The sequence below is a fragment of the Nyctereutes procyonoides genome, unplaced genomic scaffold (genome assembly GCF_905146905.1).
Source record: "Nyctereutes procyonoides isolate TBG_1078 unplaced genomic scaffold, NYPRO_anot_genome, whole genome shotgun sequence".
Taxonomy (NCBI): domain Eukaryota; kingdom Metazoa; phylum Chordata; class Mammalia; order Carnivora; family Canidae; genus Nyctereutes; species Nyctereutes procyonoides.
The window spans coordinates 18693128-18711857 of record NW_026575034.1 but is presented as its reverse complement, the minus strand read 5'-3'; the positions used below and the strand labels follow the sequence as shown (position 1 = coordinate 18711857).

At 41.5% G+C, this 18730-nt stretch overlaps 1 protein-coding gene across 4 annotated transcripts in view; it reads right to left on the bottom strand.

Annotated features, from left to right (window-relative positions):
• Positions 1–18241, bottom strand: part of STK33 (serine/threonine kinase 33) — a 147430-nt gene extending 129189 nt beyond the window's left edge. For all 4 annotated transcript variants that reach the window (XM_055317836.1, XM_055317839.1, XM_055317837.1 and 1 more), the window contains exon 1: positions 17856–18241. The gene's annotated coding sequence lies outside the window, so the exon portion shown is untranslated. The remainder of the gene's footprint in view (positions 1–17855) is intronic.
• Positions 18242–18730: the final 489 nt, after the last annotated feature.

The window sequence follows — 18730 nt, the reverse complement described above, 5'->3', positions numbered from 1 at the left end:
AAAACACGAAGTACTATGTAATTGTATTACGGTGGACCTCCATGTTTGTGTATTTTACCAAGGCCCAAGCTATGAAGATGTAAGCGTGTAAAGCACTTGCATTCCACTCCACCCAGAGCTCTGCAGTTCTTTAGGTACAAACTTACTTCGGTCTTCTTCACTTTACATATACATCTTAAAAATTCCCTTTGCCCATTTTCTGGATTTAGTCAATGGCAACAGAGCCATTACAGCCATTTTTATATGGCAACTTTCTTAAACAAGAATTGTACTGTGATCCTACCCAGGGCCAAATGCATCTGTGCATCTCCAGGGAAGTTCTTCCATGCAGTAATGAGTCATTTTTCTTTAGGAATGAAATTTTCACTCTGTTGAGTAAATGTCTGCTCATATGTAGGCATCGCTCACTCTGAGTCAGTCAACTATGCCATAACCTTCTTTGTTCTCATTTTTGAAGTCTACAAGCCCTTACATATATATGATTGCAGTGCTTGTTGTGGAGTCCTGCTGACAGAAAAGCACTTACATATTTGTTGATTATCACACACCTGTATGCTTGGAATAAAAAACACCTACTAAATAAAATAGAATGCTTCCTATAGTGAATTTCACCATACTCGGAGCAACCCCCTAGGTTCTCGTTTAGCATATACAGTGGATTCACACATGCACAAAATAACTCAAATTCATTTATTAGACATTATTTTTAATAGCAAAATATTGGCAAACTTTCAAATGCTCTTCAGTAGGGGACTGGTGGTATACAGCAACTTTAAAGATGAAGAGACTTTTTTTTCACCGAAATAATCTCCTAGATATCATTAGGCAAAAAGAAAAAAAAAATCAAGGTGCAGGCCTATAGTATACTATTTGTGTAAAATAGGTGAAATTCTATTTGTGTATAATACGCTGCACAGTTATTATATGTGTGTATTTTAATTTCCAATTACACACACATACATACAGAACATCTCTGAAAGGACTCTCATTTTAGGGAAGTGAGAACCAAGAGGACAGGGACAAAAGGAAGACTTTTTCACTATATGCCCTTCTGTTTTTAAATTATACCATGTATAAGTATAATCTAGTCAAAAAATAAAGTTTAAACCAAAAGAATATATAATGTGACAGTTACATGCAGAGGCCCTGTGGATTGAAGACCTGGGCTTGCATCCCAGTTCTGCCATTTACCAGTGTGTGACCTTAGGCAAATTCTCTACATCCTAGTTTGCTCATCTATAAAATGGAGTAATGATAGTTAACTGTGATAATTAAGTCAAATCAAGTATATAAATCACTTAGCATAGTTCCTGGAAATTATTATTATATAATGTTCTCTTTCAAATGGTACTGTGGACTTGGAAACCACAAAGTTACAGCCATCACCAATCTCTTTTTCTCTTTCCTATTTTCAGTGGGCAAATTTTGCTAGTTCTTCTTTCAAAAAAGATATGACATTCAATCATCTCTGTTCTTTTTATAGCCACCAGAGATAGGCCCAGACCCCAAGGAATCAGCTAACGAGTTTGAATTTCACAAGCAAGACAATCAAGAGCCATTGCACATTTGCCACTATCTATAGACTCATGTACATAATCTCTACAAAATACCAAGCACCACTAATTCATATTTGTACTCTTACTTTATCATTTAAAAAGAATGTTTAAACACTTGAATTCAATTCCTGGAATAGGAGCCTCAGAGACAGAAGGTCCATTTAAGGACATTCTAATTTTCAACAACTCTGAGGCAAGCAAAGCAGATATTTTTATTCTTTTGTAAATGAACATTTTCAATTGAAGGGCACCTATGAATTTAAATATTTTAGGGGCACCTGGGTGGCTCAGTTATTGAGCGTCTGCCTTTGGCTCAGGTCGTGATCTTGGAGTCCTAGGATAAAAAACCCACATCAGGCTCTCCGCAGGGAGCCTGCTTCTCCCTCTGCCTCTTTCTGTGTATCTCTCATGAATAAATAAATAAAATATTTTTAAAAAGAATTTAAAGATTTTAAAATAATAAAATAAAATGAAATGAAAGCCAAAGAAGAGTAGTGATTTTCCAAAGATTAAATGCTTTACAAGAAAAAAAAAGCCTAGAATTCAGATCTTCTCATTTCACCCACATTCTTACCAGGAAGTCATCAAGTATACTGTGCTTCCCTCACCCAGAAGGCTCCTACCTATTTAAACCAAGACTTGGGGGATCCCTGGGTGGCGCAGCGGTTTGGCGCCTGCCTTTGGCCCAGGGCGCGATCCTGGAGACCCGGGATCGAATCCCACATCGGGCTCCCGGTGCATGGAGCCTGCTTCTCCCTCTGCCTGTGTCTCTGCCTCTCTCTCTCTCTCTCTCTCTGTGTGACTATCATAAATAAATAAAAAAAAAATTAAACCAAGACTTGGTTCACAGAAATTGTCCTGGATCTGGAACTCACAGGTCTCTCTCTCTCTCTCTCTCTCTCTCTCTCTCAATTCTAGTTACTGTGATAGCAAACAAGCAGATCCATACAACTGCCCCCTCAGCATATCTACAAGGATGGCCACCAGCTCCTCAAATCCAACATGTTTATAGCAGCAATAATTACCTCCCCTTGCTCCTCCTTCACACTCAACCCTTTCCTGGACTTGTTCTTCCACCTCTGCAGATTCCTGTTTCCCTGAATGGTCCTATGGTCACCCAAGAGGCCAAACCACAAATCTAAGAGTCAATCTACTCTCCTCCCTCTCTCTAAATTCATAAATCCTGCTTCTACCTCTAACTGTTTTTGGAATTAATCTGCTTCTCTTCAGGATGGATACAGAATAACAGAGTTGGAGAAGAGGTCTCATATCTGATACTCCAAACTCTCAGGAACAGGGAACAGTGATTAAGAGTACTGACCCTGGCCCCAAACTGGCATGGTTTAAATCCCAGCTTAGACACTTACTAGCTATCTGACCTTGGGCATATTACATAACCTACATAAAACCTCAGTTTTATCATCTGTCCAATTGAGATAAAACTAGTAGCTATCTCATAGGATTGCTGTAAAGTGGAAATCAATTAATAGTAATGTAAAGTGCTGAAAATAATGTGATTCACTTTATAATATGTGCTACTATTTTAACAGTAACATGATTTTTTAAACTGTGTAAGAGATTTGTTCTAAAACAGTTTAAAATCCAGAAGTTTTTCCAAACAAGCAGAGGGAAAAAATAAGAGAAAGAGAGGCAAGCTTAGAAACAGACTCTTAACTATACAGGACAAACTGATGGTTACTAGAATGGGGTGGGGGTGGGGGTTGAAACAGGTGATAAGGATTAAGGAGTGCACTTGTGATGAGAACCAAGTGATGTAGGGAAGTGTTAAATCACTATACTGTACACCTGAAACTAATAGTACATTGTATGTTAACTGGGATTTAAATAAAAACTTAAAATTAAAAAATACATTTAAAAATCCAGAACTTCTTCACCAAGACAGGAAATCAAAGCATAGTCCAATGTCCAGGTAAGCTGAGCCTCCATCTCACTTAAGTTTTAGTCATGTTATAATGCCTGTGGCTATTTCACCTCTGCCACTCCAATATCTCGTACTTGAATTACTATCCCAGCCTCCACTTAACCAGTCTCTTCATCTTGAGCTCTCTCCAGTATATTCACCAAATGGCAACCAAATTATTTTTCTAAAACATGTATCTAGTTACACCATCCCCCTACTCAAAGCCCATCCATCACTCCCTCTTACCTTGAATTAAAGTCAATTCTTTAATATGGCTCACCAAACCCAGCATGATATATATGATATAGTCTCTAGCCTCATTCTTACCATTCCCTCTGCCTTGTACCTTAGGCTCCCTATATCTTTCAGGTCCACCCAGACTCCACATGTTATTTCCTCCACTTGAAATACCGCTATTACTGTACCTGTTACCGGGATGGTTTCTACTCATTCCTAAGTCTTTTTTTTTTTTTTAAGGATTTTATTTATTTATTTGAGAGAGAGAGAGCACGAGCAGGGGAGGGGCAGAGAGAGAAGGAGACTCCCCCACTGAACAGGGAACTAGATGTGGGACTCCATCCTGGGACTCCAGGATCATGACCTGAGCCAAAAGCAGAGATTTAACCGACTGAGCCACCCAGGTGCCCCAACTCATCCTTAAGTCTTAATGTAGATGTCCCTCTATTCAAAGACACATCTCCAGGGGTGCCTGGAGTGGTAAAGTCCCACAGAAACGGAAAAGAATGCTGAAAGAGGTGAAAATTGCTGAGCATTAACATTCAGATAATTCAGCATACTTTTTAAGTCATTACTAGGAATAACAGCAATAATGACTACTCAGTCACCCCATTGGCATGCTACGAATAAGTTTATGAAATAAGGACCTCTGTAGAGAGTTCTTTATATATCCTGTGTAAAAGTATGGAGGCAATAAAAAGGGGGCAGGCCAACAAGGGAAGAGGAAAAGAAAAAAGCTGCTTTGTGCCCCAGCTTGGTGTCTAAAAAGCCACAGTGATTTGAATACTTCAAAAATGGTTGATCATGGCCAATATTACTAATAATATTTTGAGAAAGATGCATGAGGATATTTTGCAATTAAGGGGAGAAAAAATGTTGGATATTTTCAATGAAATTCCTTAGTAACATGACTCTAAAATGTTTAAAACATAAAAGAATAAATTCATTTGCTCACTATTTGTATCATGTATCCAAATATTTGGAAAATCATGATTTTGATATTAAATATCACTATATTGCACAATATTCAGGCTAAAGTTAGAAGAAGAGGCTACCCTCTGGAAGGTTTGGATTTAGCAGAGTCAGAGGATTTGTTCATTCTCCAGGACTGCAGAGGCTCTACCTTGGTCCCCAGTGAACTTAAGGACATTCCTCATATTCTCTAATATCAATGGCCTGGGCTGCATAGGAGTTCATGGAAGAGAGAGATGTATTTGTGCATAATAATATGCTTTAGGCTTTTTAAATAAAAAGTATTAAAGAATTCTAAAAGTCCAGGAAGCCTGGGTGGCTCAGTCAGTTAAGCACCAGCCTTAGCTGATGATCAGCTCAGATCATGATCCTGGCATCCTGGAATGGAGCCCCACATTGGACTCCTGCTTAGCAAGAGTCAGCCTGTCCCTCTCCCTCTGCCCCTCCCCACTGCTCAAGCACTCTCTCTCAGATACATTAATAAAATATTAAAAGAATTATAAAAGTCCTATAAAATGTAAGTCTTTGGGGCTCCTGGGTGGCTCAGTTGGTTAAGTGTCTGCTTCAGGTCAGGTCATGATCTCAGGGTCCTGGGATCAAGTTCTGAGTTGGAAGCAGCAGGGAGCCGGCTTCTCCTTCTGCCTCTCTTCTCACTCATGCTCTCCCTCCCTCTCTCTCTCTCTCAAATAAATAAAATCTTTTTTAAAATGTAAATCTTTCTGAGTGGGTAGATTCTCCCAGTATTATGACATTATGACTTCCTTTTGCACAATATCAAGTCAAAGCTTTAATAGCACTCACAATGAGCTTAAGTTACTGCAGAAAGCAGACTTCTCTAATGCCTTACCACTTCAGAAGAAAATGTAGTCTGAAAGAGAACCATCTGTCCCCAGCGAATGGGCCCATTCCAAAGAGAAAATATGTATCTTCTCATAGTTTATTAATTTATTGGCAAGATAACTTGCATCAACTTAAGGGCATTTCATCTACAATGAGCAAAGTGTTTGAAAGCTAAATGCACTAAATCTTCTTTCATGGGACCCATAAGTATTTTTTGAACTCTTAGTGGTTTGCACTTAATGCTTTATTTTAAAATCAGATTTAATCATTTCATAAAACCAGTAGTTCTTAAGGAAAATGGATTTCATTTTATCTTTATATTTATTACCCCAGGTCAGAACTGTAATGAATTGTGGTGCCCTTTGAAACCACTAATACTGCACTCAACAATCCAATTAATAAGTGAGTCTAAAAACACAATTTTCCAAAATGACTGTAGTATTCTCACTTCCTATTCTTACATTTCTAGCACACTAATTGAATGTCTATACTATTTTATTTATAGATCTTTCTCAAATGGTCTCACAATAAAATCACCAGTTTTTAATTCCTACTCCCACAAAGGCTCTTTGTTGCTTCTATTTTGAAAACTTAACAGAGCTATATTCTTTAAAATCAATGTCAAATAAAAAAAATTCTTATGAGACTCAGAAGTATTTAAAGCCACATGATATTTTATAACAACAGAAACATAAGACAAAACCCTGAAAGTATAATAACTCTCCATTATACATATACATGCTTATGTGTATAAGTATACATGTGCACATGGTATGTGTTCACTTTGTGAATTATCTACAGAAAGGTTTCATATCAGGCAGTTTTTACCCACCACACATAGCCTTCTGTGCTGTGGTTGTTCAGGAATATAAACACAACCACATAAACCAGTAAAGCAAAACCTAGAATGAAGGAGCCACATTATAGTATAAGGAGTAGGGAAGCAACCACAGAATCCAGGAATTAGAAAGAACACCAAAGGATATCTGGTACATGGAATTTTCTTTTCCATGGAAAATCTGATGTATGCTGATTATGGACACTGTTAAAAGTTTTCCAACAACACGGAACCCATGCTTTACTTGTCCCCAAAAAGCTCATTTCATCGAACACCCATAATGGAATGCTTTTCCTCATATTGAGCCAAAATGGTTTCCATATAAATATTCCTACATATCATTCCTGGTCTGTCTTTCCTACAGATATGTTTTGTCCCTGTTTAATAGGTCTCAGTCTTCTAGATAGGAAGAAAAAAAGCACATGTCCCTTTGATCATGTTTCTTAGAGGCAAGCCATCTTTTCTATATTTCCAATATCCTCAACTGCCCTTCATATCATGTAAAGATATGAACCACCTCAGACCCTCACCTTCCTCTAGGTGAAACATGGCATCTAGAACTAAAAGCCATACTCTACAAATTATTACCAAATTTATTCACTAGGAAATAGATGTTTCAGAAAGAGTCAAACCCAAGAACCCTCTACTCCCTCGGGAGCAAGTCTTGACATAAACTAGGGAAATGGCTAAATGAATAGAAAATATAAATCCACGCTATCCAAAGACAGTGATGAGAAAAGTGGGAGAAGGGTAGTGAAAAAAATAGTGTCATCAAGCTTATTGTTCTGAAAGAAGTTAACTACCCTATATACTAGTCCACAACCTAAATTATCTGATATACTGGCAATGCTAATGTAATATGGCCAAAGCTTTCTAAATCTGCAATAAACATAGGTACACAGAGAGTAGTCATAGCCTTTAAAATAAATTACTTTTAATCTCATCTAAAGAATCAAATGAAATCAAAACACTAGATGTAATTAAGACCATCTAGTTTCCCTGGAGATTATACCAATCAGACGTGTTAAGTATTCTAGGAATGAAACATTTGATATAATTAAGGAAATCCTATTGAAAAAAAAATTAGTCTGTAAAACAGAGATAATATGGGGCTAAGGAATGGTTTATTAATAACTCATTCAATTCTGGGTATAATAAATACAGCTATTACAACTTCAATTCACTAGTGGCTGAGCTCAAAATGCTAAAATGCTGCCACTCAATCTGCCTCAAGAATCCAGATCTAATCAGTAGAGGCAGTGCCTGCTACATTTATTAAATCGTAGCATTATTTTAGGCTCAAAAGAATTTAGATTAAAAAAACAAAGCTAGTAAGAGGTAGTGCCAGAATTCTAGACCAAAATCTGGCACCTTGTTCACGATACTTAAACAACCTTTCTGAGATTTGAAAAGTTAGCATACCCTCCCTTCTCCCTTCCCACCCCTAACCAATCTTTCCAAGGCCAGTTTCTTCAATGATTTATAATGTAGGGAAGACCTCTGAACAAAGTCCTACATAAGTGATCTCTGGAAATTCAGACAGGGTCTCTCATGTTGGAAAAGCCAGCTTAGACTGTGTCTTGAGGGGATAGGTGTTTGGATGTGTGGAGGATGGCTGCCACTAACAATGCTAAGATTCCTGAGCGTTGGGGCCACTCCTCAATCCCTCAAGGCAAAGCAAAAGAGACCCAAGAGACAAAGCTCCGGAGCAGTCAGTCCATCAGTGACAATGGGAGAACAGGAGAGAGGCTACAGCTCTGCCGACATCAGAAACGCCAGCTGACAGTACCTCTGGTTCAAGAGCCTTCCCCATAAACCTGGCCCTCCTCCAACAGCCCTCTCTCTACCAGGTCGCAGCCAACGTGATGGGTCTTTCCTATTACTGACTGAGTCCTGGGGCAAACAGGAAATAGACTCTTCCAGAGAAAGTATACAGACACAGAGGGAGCTCTCCATGAGCTATAACCCCAAAGTAGGTAAGCTAGTAACCCAGGATGATTAAAAAAGTGGCCAGATATTTATACGAAGAGAATCACCAAGGCAAAAGCCTAAAATAGCAGATGCTTGGGGAAAATGCTAAAACAAAGGATAAAGAAAAGATTTTTTTAAAGCTAGGCTTAGAATAAGAATAAAGCTAAGACAGATGTTAATTCTTAATTACAAATTGTGCTTCTGTTTTCTCCATCAAAACGGACTCAAATCTCAGCCCAGTATAACAGGCTCTTTGTAAGCTGAGCACTACTATCCTATCTAGTTATTGTCTGATTATTTCCCTCGGTATCAACCTCCTCAAAGAATACTCTTTCCCATCCCTGAGGCTTTGGGTCTGCTATCCTCCTGCCTCAGACTCCTTTCCCCTTTTGCTCATCCTTCCCTGACCCCCTAAGCATACTGGGGAGCGCTCTCCTCCAACTCCCATAGCAACTACCCATGTGCCTCTCAGAATACCTCCCACAGGATATTGTAATTTCTTGGTTTACTTCCCCCCACAAGGAAGCTCTCTTGCATTCCGAGAATCTACGATAGTGTCTGGCTCATCATTTCATAAGTGAATGAATCAAATGAGAGAAGTGAGGATGAATGAAGTGACAACCATGTATCAGGCTTGTGTCATGTGTGTCTGTCATTTCTCCTCCACTGACTGATGACAGACACATAGACAATAATGTCTGAAATACAGCAAGTAATCAATGCTAAGTGAACAAATCAATAAACATGAAAAGAGCTCTGACAGGTTTAACAAAGTGTTATAGTCACAAGTATGAAGGCCCCTTCCAACTCTAAGATTCTATGGAGTTTTTAAAAAAAAACTGTATTAATACAGATATTTCCCAGAAATTTTGGAAAAGAGAGAAGGGAAACTAGTATTTACTTGAGGGCTACCAATTTGTTAGGTATTTTACATATGATATTCTATTTGTTTTTCATAATCATCCTGGGAAATTGGGATTATAGACCCCATTTTATAAATAAAGAAACCCAAGTTTGAGATGCAGAACCAAAATTTGAACTCAGGTGAGCATGACCCCAAGCCTAAGCTTTTTCCACAGTACCACTTGAATCTCTGGGAGGAACACAAACCTATCTTCCTTATCATTCTGTTTCAAGGAAAAGGAGTTCTGAAATCAGCCAATGCTCAATTAGGTCATAATTCCAGAGAGAGGAGCTTGCAAGAGGAGGCACAAAGAGGTGACAAACTCTGTCTTCCCTTGAGGATCACCTCCTTTCTTTGAAGAAAAGTTCACATGGCCTTTCTGTTTCTCCCATGAGGCTGGAAGGACAACTGTAGGGCCTTTCCAAAGAAGGGAGGAAGCAACTTCTCCTTGACTCTTCTCTTTTCCCCAGAAGCGCAAATGGGAATCAGGTTATGATTCAGGGAAAAATATGGCAAAGAAGCAGCCACATAGGTCCACTTAGAGGCCTGAAGGTAGATTAGAGAGGGAAGAAGCCCTGAAGCTTATTACATCTTCTGCAAACCAACTCACCAAATGATAAGCCTACATAGAAATGTGGGGCTAAAGTCCTACTTCCTAGCTAGCAATACAGATGTTCCTTTGCCTCAAATGTCCAATGTGTAGAATGTGTCACCTAATTGAGATGACAAGAAATCACCCAAATTTTGTTTCCCCAAAACATGACTCACAAGTTGACTCAAAAAAAGTGGGATGTACAACAAACAGTGCTGGGACAACTGGATAGCCACACACAGAAGAATAGATTTGGACACCTACCTCACATATATACAAAAATTACCTCAAAATGAATCAAAGACCTAAATGTAAGAGCTAAAATTGCAAAGCTCTTAAAAGAAAACATACAGGTAAATCTTTGTGACCTTGAGTTGGGCATTAGTTTTTTAGATATGACATCTAAAACTAAGCAACCAAAGAAAAAACAGATATACTAGACTTGATAAAATTAAAAACTTTTGTTCCTCAAAGGCTACTACGAAGAATATAAAAGACTATATACATAATGTCATATTTGTAAAACATCTATCTAATAAGGGTCTAGTATCCAGAATATGTAAAAAACACAACTCAACAGTAAAATGACAATCCAAATAAAAAATAAACAAAGGATTTCTTTATTTTTTTAAGCAAAGGATTTAAATAGATATCTCTTCAAAGAAGATATACTAATGGCAACAAACACATGGAAAGATGTTCAACATCATTAGTCATCAGGAAAACACAAATCAAAACTATAATGAAGTACCTCTTCACGCCTACTGGATGGCTATAATCAAAAAGACACAATTGGAGTGCCTATGGCTCAGCTGGCTAAGCAACTGCCTTCGGCTCAGGTCATGATCCCAGAGGTCTGGGATGGAGCCCTGCATGGGGCTCCCTGCTCAGCGGGGAGCCTGCTTCTCCCTCTCCCTCTGCCTGCTGCTCCCCTACTCATGCTCTGTCAAATAAACTTAAAAATCTTGAAAAAAAAAAAAAAGACAATAAACAAGCACTGGTGATGATATGGAGACATGAGAACCCTTACACACTGCCGGCAAGAATGCAAAATGGTGCAACTACTTTGGAAAACACCTTGGCACTCTTCAAAAAGTTAAACAGAGGCATTATACGATGAGCAATTTTACTTTCAGGTATATATACTCAAGAGAAATGAAAACATGTTCACACAAAAACTCGTATGTAAATATTCACAGCAGCTTTATTCATGATGGCCAAAAACTGAAACAACCCAAATGGCCATCTACAGATGAATGTATAAACAAAATGTGGTACATCTATACAATGGAATTGTACTCAGTCATATAAAAGGGAATGAAGGGGTGCCTGAGTAGCTCAATAGGTCACGTGTTCGACTCTTAATATTGGCTCGGGTCATGTTCTCAGGGTTGTGGGATTGAGCCCCACATCAGGCTCTAGGCAGAACATGGAGGCTTGCTTGGGATTCTCTCTCTCCCTCTGCCTCTCTCCCCTGCTTGCCCCCCCCCCACTAAAAAGATAAACAAGTAAATAAAGAAATGAAGTACCGACTTGTACTACAACAGAAATGATTCTGAAAAACACTGTGTTATGTGAAAGAAGCCAAATGCAAAAGGCCACATATCATATGATTCCATTTGAGCAATAGGCAAACTAGAGAGGAAAAATTAGATTAGTGTTTGCCAGGTGCTGGGGAGGAAGAATGGGGGCTGACCACTAGTGGATGTGGGATTTCTCTTTTTAGGTGATGAAACAGTCTGGAATTAGATAGTGGTGATGGCTGCAAACCCTAGTGATACACACAACACTTGACTGTACACTGTAAAGGGGTGAATTTTATAGTATGTTAATTATATCTCAATAAAAAAGGCACAACTATAAAAATGAGCTAAGTGTACACACTATAACATATGTACCATCAAAGAGATAAAACAGAGAAGCAATTAAGTTAACTTGAAAATCACTGCTGCACATTGGTGTTTATTTTCATAATAACAAATATGAAAAACATTTGAATTTTATTGCCATAAACTGAACACCAACATAAAGAAGGCTGAGAGGAAAAATTAATTTGGTTTCTGCGAAAAACGTCCAAGGATAAATATTTGCTTTCTTCCCAATATCTCAGCTGGTTGCAAGCTGAGCTCCCTCGAGCAGATAGAAGAGCCTCTATGTTAGATCTGCTAACAGCAAACAGACTTGAAAGAATTCAGGTAGAAGAACCCAAGCCTCAGATGCACTGCCTTTGGTAAACGGTAAACGGAGTCTCTCCCGGCAAGCTCTGTTGCCACAGATGACCATTCCACTGTGGTATCAACCATGGAACACAGTAGCCCTTTCAATTACCAGCATCGCCACCTCACAGAGGGGATGAACATTTTCTATAAGGCTTTTCCTAGATTCCCTGAATGAATAGGTGTGAGTCCAAATGGCCAATTTTTCCAAATAAGCACAGCTCATCTGAGGAATATTGAATCACAAGCAAACTTTGTACACACACTATGTAAAAGTGAAAATATAGTGCAATATTCCAGAACTGTGCCTGGAACGTCATACACACCCAATAAATACCGTTGAATGAACGTTTTATTATAAGACTTAGTAATGTTTACCAAATAGTCTAGATCAGAAAGTAAGGTAAATGGTAAAAGTATTTCTAAATTAACTTATCTTCATCAATACAAAGCTGCTTATTTTTGCTTTCTATTTCTCATGTCATACCACATTCTCACTGATACTCAAACTGACACATCAATGGCTATTAAGAAAGATAATCAGGGGATCCCTGGGTGGCACAGCGGTTTGGTGCCTGCCTTTGGCCCAGGGCGCAATCCTGGAGACCCGGGATCGAATCCCACGTCGGGCTCCCGGTGAATGGAGCCTGCTTCTCCCTCTGCCTGTGTCTCTGCCTCTCTTTCTCTCTCTGTGTGTGTGACTATCATAAATAAATAAAAATTAAAAAAAAGAAAGATAATCAGTTCACTGTCCGACACATCAATGGTTATTAAGAAAGATAACCAGTTCACTGTAAGTAGAAAAGATATTCTGATTAGTTATAAAAGTTGCTGCCCCTCACCTTATAAACTCTGAAATAATTTCAGATGGGAAAAATTGCAGGAGTTTTTGTGAGGTGATTAGTTTCTCATACTCTCTGGTTTATTTTCGTTAATAAATTAAGGAAAGATGTATCAATAAGGTGTAACAATAAGTTGTCCACTCTTCATATTCTGGAACCCTAAAACAGATCCAAGCAAGCCACAATTTGCCTCACTAATCCGTACTGAAGCTCAGCAGGAAGGAAAATTCTTTCTGAAACACATCTTAAAACATACTAATTTACCAGCACCACGAAGGTCAGCAATTAGTTTTACATGACATTTTCCCTTTTTTTAAGCCTCTTTTAAAAACAGGGAAATTATTTCTCAGCATCTAATAACTATAAGTGCTTGAAATATTGGATCACATATAGGACAAAAGAAGTAGAAAGAATCTTCAGAGATCACACTTTCTTTCAGAACACTTCTAAAAGTATCTAGGATATGATTCTCTAAGTTCACAATGTGTGACAGATCCCATCAGAAAAAGTCTTCCTCAGCTCACCTGGAGCTGTGTAAGCTCTTCTTCAAGGAGACATGAAGATGACATGAGTATCTTCCTTTGTATCAGTATCCTCTAGGTAGGTATTGGTTGGAAATCACACACTCAACTCTATTTTACTTACTTGCATTGATTCTTCCTTGATACGCTGATATCACAAACTAGCATTTTTTAAGAAAATGCAGAGAGTTATTTGGTCTCTGCATGGAAAGGACTTTCAAAGCACAAAAGCAATGAATCAAAAAGGAAAAGATTAATAGGTCGACAACACTTTTTTTGACATTTCTAGAAATCAAAAACCATCATAAATCAAATAAAATGGCAATTGTCGGGGAGGGGATGTCCTCATATGACAAGCAAGGGTTAATATCCTTACTCTATCAAGAATCCACACAAATGCATGTCTGGCCAAGACAGTACCCTCAGTGTTCCTTCCCTCAGCCTCATAAGAAATTGCACGGTCCCTACAAAAAGAAGATTACAGCTTCTCCCTCCCAGCTTTCAGAATCACTCTGCCTCCTTCTTCTGCCTTGGTCATTTGCCTCCTACCTCCTGCCCTCTTTCTTCCAAGTCCTATTAGACCAAAGGTTCAGATACACATACGGGCAGCCTGGTCTTGGTTTCAGATTTTCCCCAGGACAGAGCCTCTGAAACACTGCTTTCCACGTTGCTCCATAGTTCACAGGTAAGTAACAACTGGCCCCAGACTCTGGGGAGACCTAGCCAACTAATTCTAGCCAAAGCCCAGCATACTGATTCCTGTCCAGGCTCGAGGGAGGCAGAAACTACACAAACAACTGATTTTAAAAAACCCTGAGATTCCAGTATAAAAGCCATCATAGGGTTTGTGCAGATAATTCACAGAAAGGAAATAGCTGATAACCAACAAGATTTTTTAATGCTTGGAAACATCAATAATGAAAGATGTGAGTTAAAATAAGTAGGTACTCTTTTTTTTTTTCCGTGAAATTAGCAAAGATTTTTATTTTATTTTTTTTTTAAATTTTTATTTATTTATGATAGTCACAGAGAGAGAGAGAGAGAGAGAGGCACAGAGACATAGAGGGAGAAGCAGGCTCCATGCACCGGGAGCCCGATGTGGGATTCGATCCTAGGTCTCCAGGATCGCGCCCTGGGCCAAAGGCAGGCGCCAAACCGCTGCGCCACCTAGGGATCCCTAGCAAAGATTTTTAAAAACAATAATGCTAACACAGGTAATCATAAAACTGATGACGGGATGGTGAATCGGTATAATCTTTCTGAGGGCAACCGTATGTTTCAAGAGCAGTCACAATGATTCTGCACTTTGACTCTAATTGCATGTTAGGAACCGATCTTCAGTTATCAAAAAATCTAGTCAAAAGATTTAAATATGGGTCACCTGGGAGGCTCGGTCAGTTAAGCATCTGCTTTCAGCTCAGGTCTTGATCCCAGGGTCCTGAGATAGAGCCCTGCATCCATCCATCGGGGCTCCCTGCTCAGAGGGGAGCCTGCTTCTCCCTCTCCCCCTTCCCCTCCCCCTGCTTGTGCTCTGACTCTCTCAAATAAATAAAATCTTAAAAAAAAAAGATTTAATTAGACTTTCTCTTCATTTTTATACCTGAAATATATATATATAACAATAAGTAAATTGTCATAAATAAATAAATAATGGTTCATGAACAATGCAGATTATAATGAAGTCAATAAAAATTATATAAGAGTTGGGATCCCTGGGTGGCGCAGCGGTTTGGCGCCTGCCTTTGGCTCAGGGCGCGATCCTGGAGACCCGGGATCGAATCCCATATCGGGCTCCCGGTGCATGGAGCCTGCTTCTCCCTCTGCCTATGTCTCTGCCTCTCTCTCTCTCTCTCTCTCTCTCTCTCTCTCTGTGACTATCATAAATAAATAAATCAAAAAAAAATTTTAAAAAAAATTATATAAGAGTTGACCTTGCTATAGCACTAAAGACCATTCACTGTTCTAAGCAGTTAGCATGTACAGTTGATCCTTGAAGAACACCGGTTTGAGCTGTGCAGGTCCACCTATGCATGGATTTTTTCCAATAAGTATAGTACTATAAATTTATTTTCTCTCCTTATGATTTTATTAATAACATTTTTTCTCCAGCTTGCTTTATTATAAAAATACAGTACATCTAGCATACAAAATACGTGTTGTTTATGTTATCAGTAAGGCTTCAGGTCAACTGCAGGCTATTAATAGTTAAGTTCAGGGGAGTCAAAAGATATACATGGATTTTTGACTGCATGGGGGATTGCCGCCTCTAAACCCCACATTGTTCAAGGATCAACTTGTGTTAACACATTTACTCCTCACAACAGCACGAATGGAACCTGAACCTGTGAGATCAGTAGATGCTCTAACTCTCTCCAGGTTATAGCTAAGGAATCTGAGGCACAGGGATACTAAGTGATTGACTCCAGATTATACTGGGACAGACTCACAAGCCTTTATCTGAAATGCTAAAATCCAAAGTATTCTCATCAATTTGGAGCAAGTCATTTGTTGGCAAAACCTGACCTAAACCAATGCAAAACTATGTATAGCCTTTATTCCACTTAGAGTGACATCATCTCACTAAAGAAAATCAATGTGTTTGATTACATGGTGCTGCCCCACATCCCACTTAGAATGGATACGGGGAATATATATGCCATGTTATCTTTCTATAATCAGAAACACTCTGAACTTTAAAAGACAACTAGCCCCACGGGTTTCAGATAAGGAAATGTGGGGGAGCTGAAATTCAAATCTAAGCATCCATCTGTCTAGCTCTGCAGTTGGTGCTCTTAACCACTGCATGGTATTTCCAGAAACTAATGACGTGGGAAATGTTGATCATTCCAACCTTCAAGTATTTATTAACTACATGCCATGTACCAGTCACACAGACAAAATTGCAATTGTGACAAGTGCATGGAAAGAGAACTGGTGTCAGAAGAGACTGTACCCTCAGGGTACAGTCCCTCTGGTCAGAGGCAGTTTTCCTGAATAAACATTTGATCTATGATGTGAGGGATGAGCAAGAGTTAACTAGACTGTAAAGAGGGAAGAGCATGCCTGGCAGGAAGAAGAGCACATGCAAAGGCTCTCAGTAGGAGGGAAAATGATGACAAAAGACTGAAAAAGAGCCAGTGTAATTGGAACCCAGAGAACCAGGGGCTGGAGAAGAGGAAGGTACCACAGAGCCTTATTGGGAGAGTAACAAACCATTTGCCCCAGAATGCCGAGGAACAGTCCCAGGATAAATAACAGCACTTTTATTCTCAAAAGTATCTTGGTCTGGATGTTAAAGTATACACTCACACAATCTGTAGGCTGTGTTAATGAGTTGCATCTTTATCTGAAGAGCAATGAGAAGTAACGATGGATTTAAAGTAGGGAGCAAATGGGGGAGAAGAGAGGTATCATAATCAAATTTTAATTTTTATTTTTTTTATTTTTTTTCAAATTTTAATTTTTAAAAGATGACTTCGGCTGCAGTGCAAAGAACAGATGGAAAATATTAACAGGACAGGATGAATATCTTTGGACCAGTTAGGAGGGTACTACAGGAGACCCCACAAGAGATAACGGTAGCTTGGTCTAGGGTGACAGCGGCAGGGACAGAAATAAGTAGATGGAGTTGAGATTGAAGATAAAATGAACAGACCATGATGATTATTTAGAGATGGAAGGAGAGGGAGTGGCAGGTGTGAAGGATGAGTCCAAAATTTCTGGCTTGCAAACTAGGTGGAGGATGGTGTGATTCCTTGAGCTAGAAACACGAGAGATTTTCGGGGCCTAGAAGCTGAAACGTGGGTAACAGCTGCACACCCGCCGTAACTTGAATCCTTGGGCCTGGGGGGGGGGGTGCACAAAGCAGGGATGGGGGGGCAGTTTAGGTTCAGAATCTGTTGGTGTTTCTTTCCATTCACAGAGCCCTCCTCCAAGGCTCTGTATCCTCCCTATTGGCCAGTTGGATACTGGAGCTGTTTGGTGGTCAAACGAAAAAGATCTGTCTTGGCTGGTGCTGTGGGACCAGGAGTATGAATGCACTTGTAGCACGCAAATGCCCCTTAGGACTAATTCTCCAGAGCTTTCCATTCACGGTTCTCCACCTTACTCTCCAGTGCTTTACAGCCTCTTCTCCCCCACTGCCCCCAGCCTAAAATCCATCAGGACTTCTCAGCGCTCTTCGGACTCTGTGAGAAAGGAGCCTGCACGGCCGGACGAGGAAGGAGGAGGAGTGCTCGAGGCACCTGCCACGGAGCCGGTCAGGGCTGCTCTGAGGCCACAGCAGCAACTCGGATTGCACCCGCTGTGTGCCCGGGACTAGATCGAGAGCTGTGCGAGGTACCACGTAATGAGGCCCTGCCAGGAGCCAGGCGCTACGAGACTTAGGGGACCCCGCAAGTTCAGAACTTTTAAAGGACGTGCTCCTCTTCCCAAATCCCACTTACCCTACAGTAAGTTCACTTTAAACTTCCAAAAAGGGTCAGGTCCCAAGATGAGTGAGGTGAGAAGGTGGAGCTGAACGGGGCCGACTGGGACCCTGGGGAGGGGGCGGGGGGGGACGGGGTCCCAACGGCTGGGCCCGGGGGAGACGCTGGGAGGGGAGGGGAGGGGAGGGGAGGCGGGCCCGCCCGCAGCGGGAGGCCCTGCGGCCCGTTTGCCCGCGCGTTGCCGCAGCAACGGCCCGGCCCTGCGGCGCGGCGACGCGGGGGGCCGGTCACCCAGCCCGCGGGCCGGTGGGCGGCAGACGGGCTCGCACTCCTGGCGCTGGGGCGGGGGTGTCCCGGGTGCCGAGCCGGAATTCCGCCGCTGGAGAAACTCGGCGGCCCGTGGGGGGAGGGGAGGGGAGAGGGGAGGGGAGGGAGAGGGGCGGGGGCGGCCGCAGGGAGGTGGACGGGGGCCGCGCGGGGACACAGCGCGGCGGCTGCGGCGAAGCCCCTTCGCCCCACGGCGGGGCTGGCGGGGCGGGGCTGACGGGGCGGGGGGGTGGGAGAGCTGGCGGGACAGGGCGGGGCTGGCGGGGCGGGGCTGGCGGGGCGGGGCGGGGCTGGAGGAGCGGGGCGCGGGGCGGGGCTGGCGGGACATCCGGGCGGGGCTGGAGGAGCGGGGCGGGGCTGGCGGCGGGCGCTGGAGGGACAGGGCGGGGCTGGCGGCGGGGCTGGGGGGGCGGGGCGGGGCTGGCGGGGCGGGGCTGGCGGGACAGGGCAGGGCTGGAGGGGCGGGGCTGGAGGGGCGGGGCGGGGCTGGAGGCGGGGCTGGAAGGGCGCCGGGGCGGGGCTGGAGGGACGGGGCGGGGATGGAGGCGGGGCTGGAGGGGCGCCGG